Source organism: Eretmochelys imbricata, chromosome 2, assembly GCF_965152235.1.
Source record: "Eretmochelys imbricata isolate rEreImb1 chromosome 2, rEreImb1.hap1, whole genome shotgun sequence".
NCBI lineage: Eukaryota > Metazoa > Chordata > Testudines > Cheloniidae > Eretmochelys > Eretmochelys imbricata.
In genome coordinates, this window is record NC_135573.1 from 70,156,475 (window position 1) to 70,172,206 (window position 15,732).

At 44.4% G+C, this 15,732-nt stretch overlaps 1 protein-coding gene across 4 annotated transcripts in view; it reads left to right on the forward strand.

Annotated features, from left to right (window-relative positions):
* The first annotated feature begins 10,526 nt into the window (after positions 1–10,526).
* RB1CC1 (RB1 inducible coiled-coil 1) overlaps positions 10,527–15,732 on the forward strand; it is a 166,212-nt gene continuing 161,006 nt past the window's right edge. For all 4 annotated transcript variants that reach the window (XM_077810279.1, XM_077810280.1, XM_077810281.1 and 1 more), the window contains exon 1: positions 10,527–10,767. The gene's annotated coding sequence lies outside the window, so the exon portion shown is untranslated. The remainder of the gene's footprint in view (positions 10,768–15,732) is intronic.

Consider the following 15,732-nt stretch of genomic DNA (forward strand, 5'->3'; position numbering starts at 1 on the left):
ACAGGGGAGGGAGCATGCAGGGAGAGAGATGGGGAGAAGTGTGCATAACGGAGGGGTATCACAGATGGGGATGGGGGAATCACAGACTGGGGAAGGGGAGCATCAGTGAGGAGAGAGATCACTAATGGGGGAAGGAGGAGCATGCATGGGGGGGGGGAAATCACAAATAGGAGGACCATGCATAGGGCAGGGAGATCATAGGGTGGGGAGGAGCTACTGTTACCAGGAGAAGGAACCAGAAGGATGAACCAACAGGGGCACTCTAAGAATAGTGTGCTGAGTATTGGCTCGAGCGGAGAGGCAGAGTGACTCCCTGGGCCCCACTGAACAGACTGGAAATGTTAAAGTGGGCAGAAAGACACGTTCTAGGGCATGTCTTGGTTTAATTATGACAAGCAGCTTAGATTGAGGGTGGCAGCACAAACGGAGGTCTGGTGGGACATACCACACCATTATGCTGTGGTTGGAGTGGATGATGCTATGCAGACTGGGAGCCCACATAGATAGTGGCCTGTTCATTTCACAGCAAGTCTGGCACGGGCCTGAGTCACACAATGATATTTACTGGGCATTTAATGACTGTGGTTGTTTTCACAGCATCTGTACATTCAGGCATGCTTGCAAAATATGTTCTGGGGCCCATTCAGCCCATTCTTGCCTGAGAGGTAGAGGAAGGTCACAGGGGGGTAAACAAGATTGGGGGAGGGTCAAGTGCCAGCCACAGTTTTGGGGGACAGAACATGAGCAGGGGAAGGGGGGCAGGGAGCAGGGGAGCTGAAAGCAGTACGATGGGCAAGGGCACAAAGGCCAGTTAAAATGGAGGTGTTAAAGGAGCTCCTGGGAGATTCCCCTAACAAAGCAGATGGGTCATATTTGTGGGAGTGGTTTACTGTGGGATTTCAGATCCCCTTTATGGGGACTAGGACTAATGTGATGTCAAAAAAATTTGAAGTTAGTGGCAGGGATAAGCCATAGTGTACAGAAAAAGATTACACAGGAATTAAATGAGGGTAGAGTAGTAGGGCCATTCAAGCAATTACCTATGGAGAACTTGTGGGTTTCCTGCCTGGGCTTGGTCCCCAAGAAGGCTCCAGGAGAATACCAATTAATTCATCACCTTTCATTCTCATGAGGTAGCTCTGTTAACCATGAAGACTGGTGGTTCTGTGTTCCATGCGTTCTTCATCCATTGACGAAGCCGTGCGTATGGTTAGGTCATGTGGCTCGGGGCACTAATGGCTACATGTGATATCAAGTCTACTTTTCAACTGCTGCCAGAGCGTCTGTTGGACTTCAACCTTTTGGGTTTTTCTTTTGAGGGACAATTATATTTTGACACAGTGACGCCGAAGGGCTGTGCAGTATCCTGTTTAATATTTGAAAAATGTAGTACAATGTTGCACTGGACAGTGATGGAGGCAGCTGGTCTAGGTAATATAGTGCATTATTTATACAATTTTTTGTTTGCAGGACAGGCAGGATTGGAAGATTATGTTCACCTGTTGAACACATTTCAGGCCCTAGCTAAACAGTTGGTGGTACCCCTATACCAGGAAAAAACCAGAGGGCCCTTCCATGATGTTGACTTACCCAGGGACTGAGTTAGACACAAGGGCAGGCATATTGTGGCTCCCTTAGGATAAGTTTCAGAGAGCTGTAGGAGCCAAGAAACTCACGCTCCAAGAGCTGCAGTCTATTATGTGGCACCTTAACTTTGCCTGAAGGGTTGTTGCCTTGGGGTGGATATTCTGTGCTCCACTGGTGGCAGCCACAACACACCTAGCAAGGCTGCACCATTTTATATGAGTTACTAGAGAGATAAAAGAGGACTTGAAGGTGTGGGAAGTTTCTGACCCAATTTAATGGGGTGTCTTTACTGAGGGAGGAAGGGATATTAGAGGCTGGTTTGAAAATCCATTTGGATGCTTTGAGGGTATGGGCTTTGGGCTGTTTTACCAGGCCAGGTGATGTGTTCAAAAATGGCCTGCTCTCTGGAAGCAAAATGGGGTAGCGTGTGATATGATTTTCCTGGATTTTTTTCCAATTTTGGTTGCAATGGTTATTTGGGAACCAGAATTGGTTAATAAAAGGGTGTGTTTCTGGTGTGACAACAATAGCCAAACTTCCAGATCACACAGGATTCTGAGGTTAGTGAGGGCATTTGTGCTATAATGTTTACATCTTAACATCTGGTTTTTTTCCAAGCACGGGCCTGTGGTTGATAATGGCATAGCAGATGCCTTGTCTTGTTTTCAGTGTGACAAATTTCGAGAGCTTGCAGCAGGAGCCAGCGAGGAACCTGAGCAGATGCTGCTAGCGCTATGGAGTCTTGGTGTATGATGTTGTTTGTGGTGCGGAGATCAGAGGCTCTAGGCACATAGCTGAGCTATGAGGGAGGTTTCAAGATCTAGAAAGCTGGTCACCAATATGTCCCATTACAGAAGAGCTTGTGCTGCAGTACATGGTGTCATTAGCAACTGGCATACTCAAAGATCTTGGCATAGCATACGGGCAATGGAGTTATTTTGGGGGGGATGAGGTTCACCTGTCAGATTTGGGGAGCAGACACGTGGTTGGCCAATATAAAAGGGGGGTAGTGGGAGATATCTGGGAACCAGACTGGGTTGGGGGGGTGTGGAAGGCAGCCAAGCTAACTGGATCCTCCATGTGGCAGATGTCCAATGCAGGTACTTCAGAGGGAAGGCATGTCTTGGTAAAGGACTTAAAAGGGAGGTTCACAGATTATTGTTAGTTCACAGAATATCAGGGTTGGAAGGGACCTCAGGAGGTCATCTAGTCCAACCCCCTGCTCAAAGCAGGACTAATCCCCAATTTTTGCTCCAGATCCCAAATAGCCCCTTCAAGGATTGAACTCACAACCCTGGGTTTAGTAGGCCAATGCTCAAACCACTGAGCTATCCCTGTTGGTTAAAGGAACAGAACGGGGGGCAGAGAGAGTGATGGCATTTGGGGCTCCTGTGAACGGTTCAGCAGGGAGCTAACACCTTTTGCTTATAGCCCATCTTAACCCTCGTACTAGGGGAGGGCGTGTTTGGTAAGGTCCCAGGTAAGGACCTAGATGGAAAAAGAAGTGGGGCTGGCAAAAGCCCCTTCAGTGGTTATTGAGTGAACATGGAGTTACTGAACACTTATCTGCCAGGTAGTCCTAGACATCTAATAATAAAGTTGTGGCCTGATTAAAACCGTATCAAGTGTCTTCTGTCCTTTTGGTACAGCAGGACAATTAGCAGTATTGGCTGACTCTTCCTTGGCCAACATAGCTTCCTCATGAGTAATGGTGCTATCTCCTGTTTCCCAAGAGCATAATCAACACCATCACAACATGATGGGGATAACATTGTGGAGCAGGAGTCAATATTCCTTGAAGTGGTGTTAACACCAGTCTAAACTGCTATTCTGATTCTGTGGGTTTCTGAGAGGAGCATGTTGATGAGTCTGGCTTCTTCTTTAGTCTGCTGCTTGCCAACACAGAGTCATAACCTTACAGGCTTGGAGAAGAGGTTTCAGGTGGTAAGAGGCAACATGCAGCAGATCCACTTACTCCTCATATCCACACACCCTTGCATAGGGGTCTGTTCCCCTTCACTAATGTTGAGGGGAGAGGAGCATGAAGATTTAATCCAGTGGTTCTCGACTAGGGGTATGTAGACCCCTGGGGTTACACATGCCTTCCAGGGGGTACATCAACTCATCTAGATATTTGCTTAGTTTTACAATAGGCTACATAAAAAGCACTCGTGAAGTCAGTACAAATTAAAGTTTCACACAATGACTTGTTTATACTACTCTAGATACTATACACTGAAGTACAATGTTTATATTCCAATTGATTTTATATGGTAAAATGAGAAAGTAAGCAATTTTTTCAGTAAATTTAAATTGTTCTATTATTGTTTAACAATGTGATTAATCAGTTTTTTTAATCAAGTTAATTTGTTTGAATTGCTTGCACTAACTGCCATTAAATTGACAGCCCTAATTTTTATGCCTGATTTTGTAAGCAAGCAGTTTTTAAGTGAGGTGTAACTTGGGGGGGGTACACAAGACAAAGACTACTGTACCCCTTTCAGGAGTCTGGAAAGGTTGAGAACCACTGGTTTAATCAATGCTACGATTAATATTAATATAGCACTACAACTCTTCCCATAGCTGTAGGTGTCCCATACCTCCAATCTGTTTAATCCTGTTTTACAAATATGCCAGTATAAATACCAGTAACCATTGCCTTTAATACAAGAAGTGGTACAAGTTTACAACAAACTTTTTGAGACAGGATCTTAAAAGAAAAAAAGAGTCTAATTAGATGTTTCTGTGCTAACCAGTCATAAGCCACCACACCCTGAGCAAGATGAAGAAATGACCCAAGAATAAACCAGCTCAACATGCTTTATCATGAACTTTTTACATAAGAATGTTGTGTTCTTTCAGAATTGTACGATGCCATTATCACAAGTCCCCACATATACAGTACATGCTTGATTAAATATTCTTCATATTGTCTACGTTACAGTTCTATCAATGCCTCTTTTTCCCATCTTGACATATGACACTACTGGCAAGACAGGAAGTTTCTGAGCTAGATTTAATCTGAGAGAACAAGACAGACATTAATGAAATCTTCACTTTCAGGTTTTGGAATTGTCAGCATCTCTCACTGTTCAAGCACTATATTGACATGAGAAAGTGAGTGAGTGTTTGCTACCTATAAAGGGACAAATGCTACCCTGTTTTCCATGGTGTGGTGGGGAAGCAAACAGAGTAAATGTGAAAAAATTGGATGGGGAGGGAAGTTGTTACCACAGCATGTGTTCCCATGAGTGTTTATTAGTTAGTAGTTTTCCATTTGTGCTTGTGTGAGAGGAAAGGTATGATATACTTTATAAAACTGAAAAACAGATGTCTTAATCCTCACTGAATCCAGCCATTTCTTGCAGAGGTACCATATATCCAGGGTATCAGTTTCCAAAATATACTCATGTTTATGTAGGCAGCCAGTTTTACAACATTAGAGAACTGGGTAGTATTTATAGAGTTCTCTGATTGAGGTTCAGAGCACTGGCTAAAAACATTGAGGAAGATGTTATACATCTACAATAGGTATCATATCACTGGCTTACTGTCTGGCATGATGTGTGTAATACAGCAAGGATTAGTTCACTCACTGGAAAAAGAGTGGTTAGTCTGAGTTCTGTTCCGTCTTGGAACAATATCTGGAACTACAGCAGGCCCCAGTTTTGCAAGTGACTCTAGGCAGGTGGACTCCTGTGACCAAGTAAAGCCCCACTGACCTCATGTGTGGGATAGTTTGCAGGATCAGGGCCACAGCAAGGATACTAATGAGTGAAAACATCAATCACAAGCAGGAAATTAAAATGTGATAGGGCTGGAACTCTGCCTCTTAAAACAAATTATAAAGCTCTTGATTAATTCGTTTCGATTGTTAATCTTGACCCCATTATTGCTGACCGTCAACTCAAGAGTGAAGTTTTTTCACTAGCTAGATGTTAGGTGTGCTGTAATTCACCTGATTTGATATTCCACCAGCAGTCAATGTAATGTTCTCATAACCTAGAACTGACTGTATCATGAACTGGATCCAAAATCCAGAAGCTACTCTTAAGGACACCTGCCTTTGTGGTCATATGTACACCTGGACAGGCTTGTGAGCAGCAAGAGGCAACGTAGGCACTAATACCTGTGCTTTCCAGAAGCCATCACTGCTTCCAGGAGTGCCTCCTACATCCTGCCAGTTGATAGTGTCAACTGCTGCAGCTTTCTTTTTCTTCCCTGCCTAGAAATAGCTGGACTGTAGAAAGAAAGGAAGGAAGCCTTTTGCCAAGCAGTAATAGCTATCCAGTCACGAAACTCTTAAAGCTTCAGAACACCCAGCAACATTAGGCTATGCCTGGCTTAAAGATTAGTCTGTGGGAAGTGGTACAAAACCCATATATGTGTACAACAACACTGTTAATAAGATACAGAATAACTAGAGATGCAGGAGGAGAAAAAGACTAGATTTATAGGGTGGAGGCTTTGGAAAAGGAGTGCTAGACAGAGAGCAGCGGAAGGTTTGGGAAAAGGCTACATTATGCTGTGGTAATAGACCTAATTACTATACTGATACTGTATTGAACTGGGTTACTTCAGTAGAATAGTGTAGTTTTTATAAAGCAAAGGAAAAGGTAAGAAGAGGAAATAGAGAGGGAGAGCAGTGCTACAACAGAGAACTGGGTAGGGACAAAGATAACCAAAAGGAGAAATGGTGAGAAATATTGAACACAGCAGGACTGGCTCTTGTTGAGTTGGAGTGGGGCCGTGAGTCTAAGGCTGTAGCTTCACGTGGAGCTGCAGATGAAATTCCCAGCTTGTGTAGTCATACAGGTGCTATCTCTCACTGAGCCAGAGGATTAAAAACAGTAGCGCACCACAGGGGCGCCATTTCAGATTTTTTGGGTGGGGGGGGGAGGGAGAGGGGGCAACTTTAACCATGATTCTAGAGGCTACTTAGGCACCTGAAAACGCTAGGTTTTCTTGAAGATAAAAATTTAGAGACAGTGCTCCTATCAGCTAATTTCTAATTCCTATATTAGAAGAGAGAATTAAATAAATGTTAGACCCACTCAGCTCTAATACTAACATGTTCTCACATCTTGTGTCAAGTGACTTAACGGATACTGGTTAGACTTAAAATTTTAATATATATTCTTACTTTTTTACTAACTCTTGAATACAAAAAATGAAATACTTGTAGAAAAATCTAGATGACCTTCTATCACTTATTTGCAGTTCACCAAGCTTGGAATAGATCATATAACTTTGGAAACATCCTACTAGAGCAAGGCCCTGTGAGTTTATACTGCCCCTGCCTGGGGCTGTAGGGTTTTCTACCCCACTAGAAATAAGACTAGAAACTGACATTAAATAGGAGTGAAAGTGACAAGTCACTTTCAAGTCACTTTCACAGTATTGCCAATCCCAAATGTGCAAAAACCATGAATCAGTCTCACCAAAAATCATGAGATTGGTTTTAACTCATGAGATTATGTAAAAATAGAAAATTTGTTTTTTTTTTTAATTTGCTTCTGCTTTTTGAGCTTTTAGGGTGCACTGGGGTTATATTTTGAAGCTTTCTCCACAAGGGCTAGAAACTTAATTTTTCTTTAAGAATGGATATGTGATGATTTCAGCCTTCACTTGACTCCAGGAGCTGGGACTTTAAGGAAAACAATAATTATCATGAGACTCATGACAAAATCATGAGTTGGCAACACTGCTTTTATATCTATTTAAATCAGTGGTGGGAACCTGCGGCCCATCAGGCTAATCTGCTGGCAGGCCGGAGACAGTGTTTACAGTGGCCATCCGCAGGCACGGCCGCCTGCAGCTTCCAGTGGCCGCGGTTCGCTGTTCATGGCCAATGGGAGCTGTGGGAAGCAGCGCCAGCATGTCCCTGCAGCCTGCGCTGCTTCCCGCAGCTCCCATTGGCCAGGAACAGCGAACCACGGCCACTGGGAGCTGCGAGCAGCTGTGCCTGCGGACGGCCAAAGTAAACACTGTCTTGCAGCCTGCCAGCAGATTAGCCTGATGGGCCGCAGGTTCCTACCACTGATTTAAAGGCTACTTATTTTCAAAAAGGCTCTTAAACACAACACTACAGTGATGGACTTGCAGTTCTCACAGGAGAATATTTAAAACCAAAGACCAAGAAAATTCAACATTTTAAAATTGAGAAAAAAACTGAGGTATATCAGGGCCACTGCAGGCAGAAAAGGAAAATTAACAGGCACACAAGCTCTGGGCAGCTCTTCCTCTTGAAAGAAAGTTATAGGATCAAATCTTCTAGTCCTTAATCCAGTAAAATTCTTATTGCCATCAGTGCCTCCACTCATAAATATTAACATATGCTTAATAACTATATACTTCATACTTAAATATTTGAGTCCCATCTTATCCAGGAATACACATTTTATACACATTAGCATACACAATATGCGACATTTTCTGGCATATTCTGAACAGTGCTGAGCAATCAGAGGGTGCCCAGTGAATAGTACATATAAGGACAATAATCATTGACTTTATGGACTCTGTGGATAAAATTTCTGTTCTTTGTTCTGGAATTGGCCTGGATACAGCTGAAACCCTAAAAAATTGAGGCATAAACACATCTGATTCCCTCCTTTTCTCGAACTCAGAACAAAAAATGACGACAAAATAGTTTTCAGCTAAAATGTAAAATTGCACAGCAACCATAGCTCTATAACCAAGCATGGGACAGGACCTGCCTCCCTTTGGGACTTAAGTGATCTCCTCTCATCTGACTCTCATTCTCCAGCCTTCCTGACCTCTGTGCTGCTTTTCATGTCGTCAATCATGACATCCATCCCAACCTCCTTGGACCGTTCGCTGGAGTCTCAGAGAACTGGCCACCTTGGTTTTGCTCCCATCTATCAGAATCCTCTTTTGTTGCAACATGCAGGAGAGAGAGAGGCTGGTCTGCTGGATAGGGAGCTAGCCCTGAAACACCTGGGTTCTACTCCCTCCATGGACTTCTTGTATGACTTCAGGCCAATACCTTAAGGACAGAATTTCAAAACCTTTTAGGCACCCAAAGACATAGGCGCTGACCCCTAGAGCTCCAATGGGAAAAAATTGGTGCGTGCTCTGCACCCACCAGCACCTTCCCGCCCTGCTACAGCTCACCTCTGCCTCCTCCCTTGAGCGTGCCGCTGGGTCCTGCTTCTCCTCCCTCCCTCCCAGCGCTTGTGCTGCGAAACAGCTGTTTCTTGAGGCAAGCCTGGGAGGGAGGGGGGAGGAGGCGGGGCTGGGGCAGAGATTTGGGGAGGGTGCAGGGCCAGGGGCACGAGCACCAACTGGCACCAACAAAAGTTGGCGCCTGTGCCCAAAGAGGCAGTAAGCATCTAATGGCATTTACAATGCACCTAACCTTCTAAAACAATGAGGAGTCCTTGTGGCACCTTAGAGACTAACAAATTTATTTGGGCATAAGCTTTCATGAGCTAGAACCCACCTCATCAATTGCTGATACAGACTAGCACAGCTACCACTCTGAAACCTAACCTTCTAGGTGCTTTTGAAAATCCCACAAGGTATCTAAATACTTTTGAAAATCTGGCCTTTAGTCTGTGTGTGCCTCAGTGCCCCATCCATGCAATGGGGATAACAGCACCGCTTCACCTCACTGAGAGGCTATGAGGAGAAATAGTTTAGACCTTGTTTCAGAGTAGCAGCCATGTTAGTCTGTATCCGCAAAAAGAACAGGAGTACTTGTGGCACCTTAGAGAAGCTTATGTTCAAATAAATTTGTTAGTCTCTAAGGTGCCACAAATACTCCTGTTTTTTAGACCCTGTGAGGGACTCAAATACTATGGTGATGGGACTACATAAGTACCACAGGTAACACGGGAACTTCTCCGTACTACTGCTATCCTTTCCCTTGGTTTTGGCTTCTTCTTTTCACCCTACACCCCCAAATTGCCTCCTTTTCTGAATGTAACCATGGCTCAGAGGGCTTGTCTGTATTCTTTCAGAGTCCCGTATGTTCTCTCAAAAATATACCTCCCCCTCCCCCACAGGTATTCCTGTTTTACAGGCTAGACTTCCAGACACTTAATTTAATCACCAGCCCTTTCTTATCTTAATCACCCTGCCACTGTTTGTAAACAAAATACTGGCTCCCTGCCCCAGGGGCACATCTCCCCTGCAGAACTTACATTTCACACTAATGCTGTGCTGAAGCTAACAGCTCCACCTGGGAGATCCCACACCTCCTATATGAAGCTCAAGGGTGTCTCCCGCCCCGCCTCCCCTTAAATTGCACCCCTGGCACAGCTGGGGTAGAAGGGACAGTGCTGGGTGGCAGATTGGGCTAGCTGCCCTTACCACGTACCCTCTGGCTTCAGGCAGGTTACTTCCCATGGCTAGCCTGTGAGGCCACTAGCTGCTGCCTGTGCCAGCTATTATTTATGTCTACACAAGCTGGTAATCACGTGCCCAGCTCCAACTGTAAACATACCACTTAGTCCCAATCACGTAGGGTAGCTATGGAGGCCAGCAGAAAAGAGAACTGGTGTCACATGAGGTAATTCTACCTGAGCACGCAAAATGGGGTAGGAGTGGCTAGGGCTTGGACCTCAGACACTCACCCACTCTCGTCTCTCTCTCCCCCCCGGCGCCTCACTCACATACCCAGCGGCCCCCTGTGCGTGGGCCTCAGTCCCACTACCAGCCTCTTGCCACCGCCCCCGGACCTCGCTCACAAGCCCGGCTACCCCCTCTGCGCGACGCTCCACTGCACGCGCATGCCGCTCTCCCCCCCTCAGCTCCTCCGAGCCTGGCCGCCTGCTCTTCAGCATCCTCCGGGACCCCTCTCCTCAGCCTTCTCCTTCCTTCCGGCTCCGCTCTGTCCGGCGCCCGCCTCCTCTCTATGGTTCCCCTCCCGCTCCCGGCTTTCCTTTACCCAGCGTGCACTGCGCCGGAAGAGAGTGACGACAATAACAAACAGCGGCAGCGGCTGCGCCAGGAGGACGGTGGGGGGGCTCGAGCGGTGCCCAGAGTCCCTCAACCGCCTCCCCCGGGTCTGGCGCTTTCCCAGGCCCCCTCAGGGAGCCCCCGACCGCGCTCTGCTGGGTGCGTCCGGAGCCCATGGGCCGGACCCAGCCGCAGTGAGGAGCCGCTGTTGCCGGTCACTGCAGGATGGTGCGCGGGGCCGCCTCGCCACTGTGGGTGAGTCTCGCCCGGGGGAAGCGGGACTCCGGAGCCCCCTTCTGACCCCTGAGGGGCGGGGGAGCCAGGCAGGAGCTAGTGGGGGGAGGCTGGCGAGGCCCTGCCCCCGGGGTGGCGGTTCCCCCTCCCCGCAGGCTCGTGGGGGTGAGTGGCTCACTGGGCTGCGTGGGCCTGTCCCCAGCAGCGCGCCCGGCTGACACCCGCTGGGTGCAGCAGAGAAGGGCGAGTGGGGGTGGAGGTGGGATCCCTCTCCTGCCTGGGGGGGGTCACTGTGAAGATGGACGGGGGGCTGCCCTCAGAGTGACCCGAGGAGTAGCATCTCCTTGGGGAGGGCTGGGGCCGACCCGTACCTTGGCAGAGGCTGTTTGTAAACAGCACGCGAGGGAACGGGGCTGGCCGGGCGGGGCTGTCCTCTGTGTTCCCTTCCCACCGCTATCGGGAAGGGGATTCGCCCTGAAGTTACTACAGGGAATGACTCAGCCTGTCCATGCTTCTGTGCCCGCCTTTGACAACAGTCAAACCCTGTAAGAAGTGTTAGGTCTGCGAGCATGCTGTATCTTCAGTTTCTTCCAGTTTCTATGAAACACCAAACACATGTTGTCTACTGCTCTTTTTCACATTGGATTCTCCTTGTCATTACTTCTTAAGAATAATACTTTCAAAGTATTAACTACACAGTGTACACTCAAGTTGAATTTTCTTTTTACCTTGTTTAGGGTTCATCTGCTCTTTCTTGTGACTGTTAGTACAAATGATTGGGAACAGATTTTGCAGAGTAATTTATTTTTTAGTTAGTGAGTAGTTGAGCACATTTAAAGTTAAAAAGGAATAATGTCAAATGTACTTTTTTACATTGACAATTGTACAAATTAATCCTATTTTAAAATATGTTAAAGTGCTATATTTTCTAAAACATGTCTTTACATTAGACTCTCATAGCACCCTGCTATAACCTCGTTGCTAAAATGTTGGATATAGTCATTGCTTATTGCCAGTAAAGGCCCTAATCCCATGAACACTTATGTACACACTGAACTTTACTAATGTAAGTAGTGTACTCTGTTAGTAAAATTAAGCACATGTTTAAATAATTGCATTATCAGGAGAGACTGAACAGATTACTCTTTACACCAGCAATCTGCTCCTCTTTAATGTAATACAGTTGTTTGTATATTGGATTTTCATACTGATGTCTGACCTGAAAACACCTTCTCTCCCTGCACTGTGCAGTTATCACATCAAGTGAATTATAGATGTCACCTTTCATATTAGTTTAAGCATTTTGATTAAGTAAATTTTCCCTAACAATTGAACTTTGGAAACACTTTAATGGGAGACTTTAATGAAATATGCTGAGGTGTGAACTTCACTGAAGTGAATGTAGTTACACCACAGATAAATGTTATGTTAAGACTTTAAAATCTGCTCCCAGTGGCAGGTTAGGATGTTTTCCTTGAGGCACGTGTGTGCCTAAATATGCTGTTTACGCAGAATGTAAGCATTCGTTTAAAAAGCTTTACAATCCTTGCTGCTAACCTTCCAAATATGAATCAATTATAAATTGATTTAATAAAAAGAAAAGGAGTACTTGTGGCATCTTAGAGACTAAAATTTATTTGAGCATAGGCTTTCGTGAGCTACGGCTCACTTCATCGGATGAAGTGCTCCTTTTCTTTTTGCGAATACAGACTAACACGGCTGCTACTCTGAAAACTGATTTAGTGTTACTTTCGTCAATCTGTAGACAAACTGTGCCAGTGCATTTCCTGCTTTTCATGTGGCTGCTTGGGAGAAGTAGAGCAGAACCCGGCCATGGAGTTCTTAATAGAGGAGGAGGAGGATCTATAGTAGGTAGCTGAGAAGAGCAGAGTAACAGACACTTCCCTACCACTAGACATACATGCACACAGAGCAGCCAGGAAACTTTAAGAGAAGGAAGGGGGGTAGTAAGGAGGCTGGAGAAGGGATAAAAATGCACTTCCTTTCATTAGCTAGAAGTGGGTGGGAGAGCATCACATTTATCTGACAGCTGTCAGCCAGAAGCAGATATGAAAAAAGAATAGCACCCTGGTACTGCCCTCTTCTTTCCCACCAGCACATGTGTAGCAGATGGGCTGGGCTTCTCACCAGGTTATTACCCTTGCTGGTTCAGCCCACCTGCATGTCGCAGGTAACAAACCCTGAAGATCAATTAAGAATATTTAATAAATATAGCTCCTTTCTCCCCATCTCATGGTGCATACTGTGTCTTTCTATGTACATCTTCTAGATCATAAGCTTTCTAGGGCAGGGACTGCTCTTGACAAACATATTGTCTGCTCTTAAACAATAACAATGCATAGAAGAGTTAGAGCATAAATCTTTCCAGTTGTCAGTGCTGGTCTGGAGGGGCTGCCTCTTGAGATAAGACTGTTCTGCATGTCAATTCAGTGTTTAACTTGTTTACTGCAATTGTCATTAAATGGGTAAATTGAGATGTGGACACTTAAAAGTTAAATGAGTGGGTAGTGTTTACTCATACATGTTTCCAAACAGCCATCATATACTCTTGGTTCCTACCAAATGGTGGTCAGACCTGTGATCTAGAAGTAAAACTGTATTAATAAAATTCAGCTGTTCAAATGAATTTGAAAATGGGCAGGTTGAACTCAGTCTTCTTGAGAATGTGTACATTTTTATTTTCACCTTAGATGATGGGGTGAGGCATTTTTTCAATGTTATACATATTTAAAACTTTCTTTGGTACATGTTAAACACTTTTTTCCACCAGTCTATGAATAAAATGGAATAGAAAACACTAGAAAACACTATTTCACTAGAAAACAATATGGGATAGGAATGGAGATTCTTTCCGAAGTTGTTAGATAGTGTTCTTATTTGATTAACTGGATAATTGAGAAGTCTTCCATTATCTTGGAAAAATCAAAGTAAAAACATTTTCCCCCATTGTGAAGCTACTAAGTTTTTAGATAAAATATCAGATGCTTTGAGTACTTTGTGCAAGTCCCCGCTGTTGAAGGCACGTCATGTATTTAAGTTAGTGGTAATTACATATGCTGAAAAAAGAACATCCACTAATTACAGGAAGGAAATGAGACATTTAGAAGGAGGACAATGCATAGTTTTTCATCCAGTCACCATACTTGGCATAAATGGAAGGTAGCTACATTTATACTTAGTTTTCTAAGTGCTATCTGTAGATTTCAAAACATTTTACTATCCTAGTATCAGGGATGTTGAAGGAAGTTGTGGCAAAGGGGAGTTAAGTGACTTGTCCAAGAGAACATAAGAAGCCAGTGGTAAAGCCAGGATTAGGAATGCTGTATCTACTACATTTTGAAGTACATTACACATGTAGATAAGTGCAGTATCACACCATGAGCATATTATACTAGTCTGACTCTGATCTGCACTGACTACCTGTTGAATTGTGTGTGGAATATGGATCAATACCAGCAACTTTATAAAGTCTTAAATTCCTGAGATCTACTTAGTGAACTGGGCCTCTTTGGTATTTAAAGGGGAAAAAAATGGTTTGTCCTTGGAAAACATTTTCTGAAGACTTATTGGCTATATTAGAAGTTTATTAGTGTTGTACCTGGCCACACAGTGGAACAAACAAGATTGTACATGCTTGGAAGATTTCACATTTGGGGAAAAAGCACACAGGTTTAAAACTGTTTAACTTTTATTTGTAATTGCTGGAGGTTGTTAAATATGTATGGAGAGGGAATAAATTCATATAATGTGAATTGTTACTACTTTTCCTTGTAATGGGAGAAACCAGTGGAGAGATGAAATATGGACAATTTTTACCTCATTAGAAATACTCATATTTGTAATTAAGTGTGCAGGAGATCAGAATAGATGATCACGATGGTCCCTTCTGACCTTAAAGTCTATGAGAGTGGGAATTTTTGTGGAAGTATTGAGGACTTCTCTGTTGGTTGAACAGTGATATTATCAGGATGTTTCTCCAGGACAAGCTGCAAGGTGGATGGTGATCTTTTGCACGAACTCTTGGCCACTGTAAGGAGTGGTGGAAGGAATATAAGGAATAATGGTGCCATCAACTGGAGATTGGATTCTGTTTCCAGAACTTGGGTTTGTTCATGTGTGTCAAGGGGAGATGAGGCAAGATGAGAACTTAAGGCATATGGTAGAATTGAAAATTGTATTCCCGCTTCCTTTGGTTTTTGTTTGTAAATTTAAATCTGTAAAGGAAGGTGTCCGTGGAGGAGAATCCTGGCCTTTGTTTCTTGTTATTCAGTGCGTGGTTAGTAGTCAGTAAGATAAGTTATTTGATAAGGGATGAGGCCTCTCACAGTATATGCATCTGTGTAATGTTGCAGGACTTGTTTCAGTGCATTTGGTGCCTGCTAGGTGAGAATATGGTATACCCAAGATAATTGGATCCAATTCTAGGTGTGTCCATCTTGTATATAAGAGTTCTGAGATGGAGTTAAAATGAGATTGGTTTTAGTGTATCTGTTTCCCCATGATATAGTGGAGTCTCCATGAAGTGCTGGTGCAATGATAGTACTTATTGACATTTACGTCAGCATAGATTACTCTCTCGAATTTGAGGTTGAGCACAGCTTTTTATCAGGGCAGGTCCTACTCTCATGATCTGCCCTCTAAGTCTAATGTGACCTAAGCATATCTAGAGGACTCTGAGGGACAATACTGTCCCCCTGACAAACCATGTAGTCAGTGGTTTGGAATACTGTACTCAGCCATTGATGAAGTGGTTCCTAGGTACCATCCTCCCTGGGTTCAGCTTCACAGGTCATCCGCATTTACAGCGAGTCTGCTTTTGACAAATGAAGCAGATGGGAAGATGGCTAGATCACTAGTGCAGAAGTCTTGAGCTGAAACTGATTGTGAGAGGGCAGGTTTCTTTTGTTGTAAGTCTTAATAGCTTGGGTATGGGAGAGGCAAAAAGAAAGTATAAAGGCCTTGATC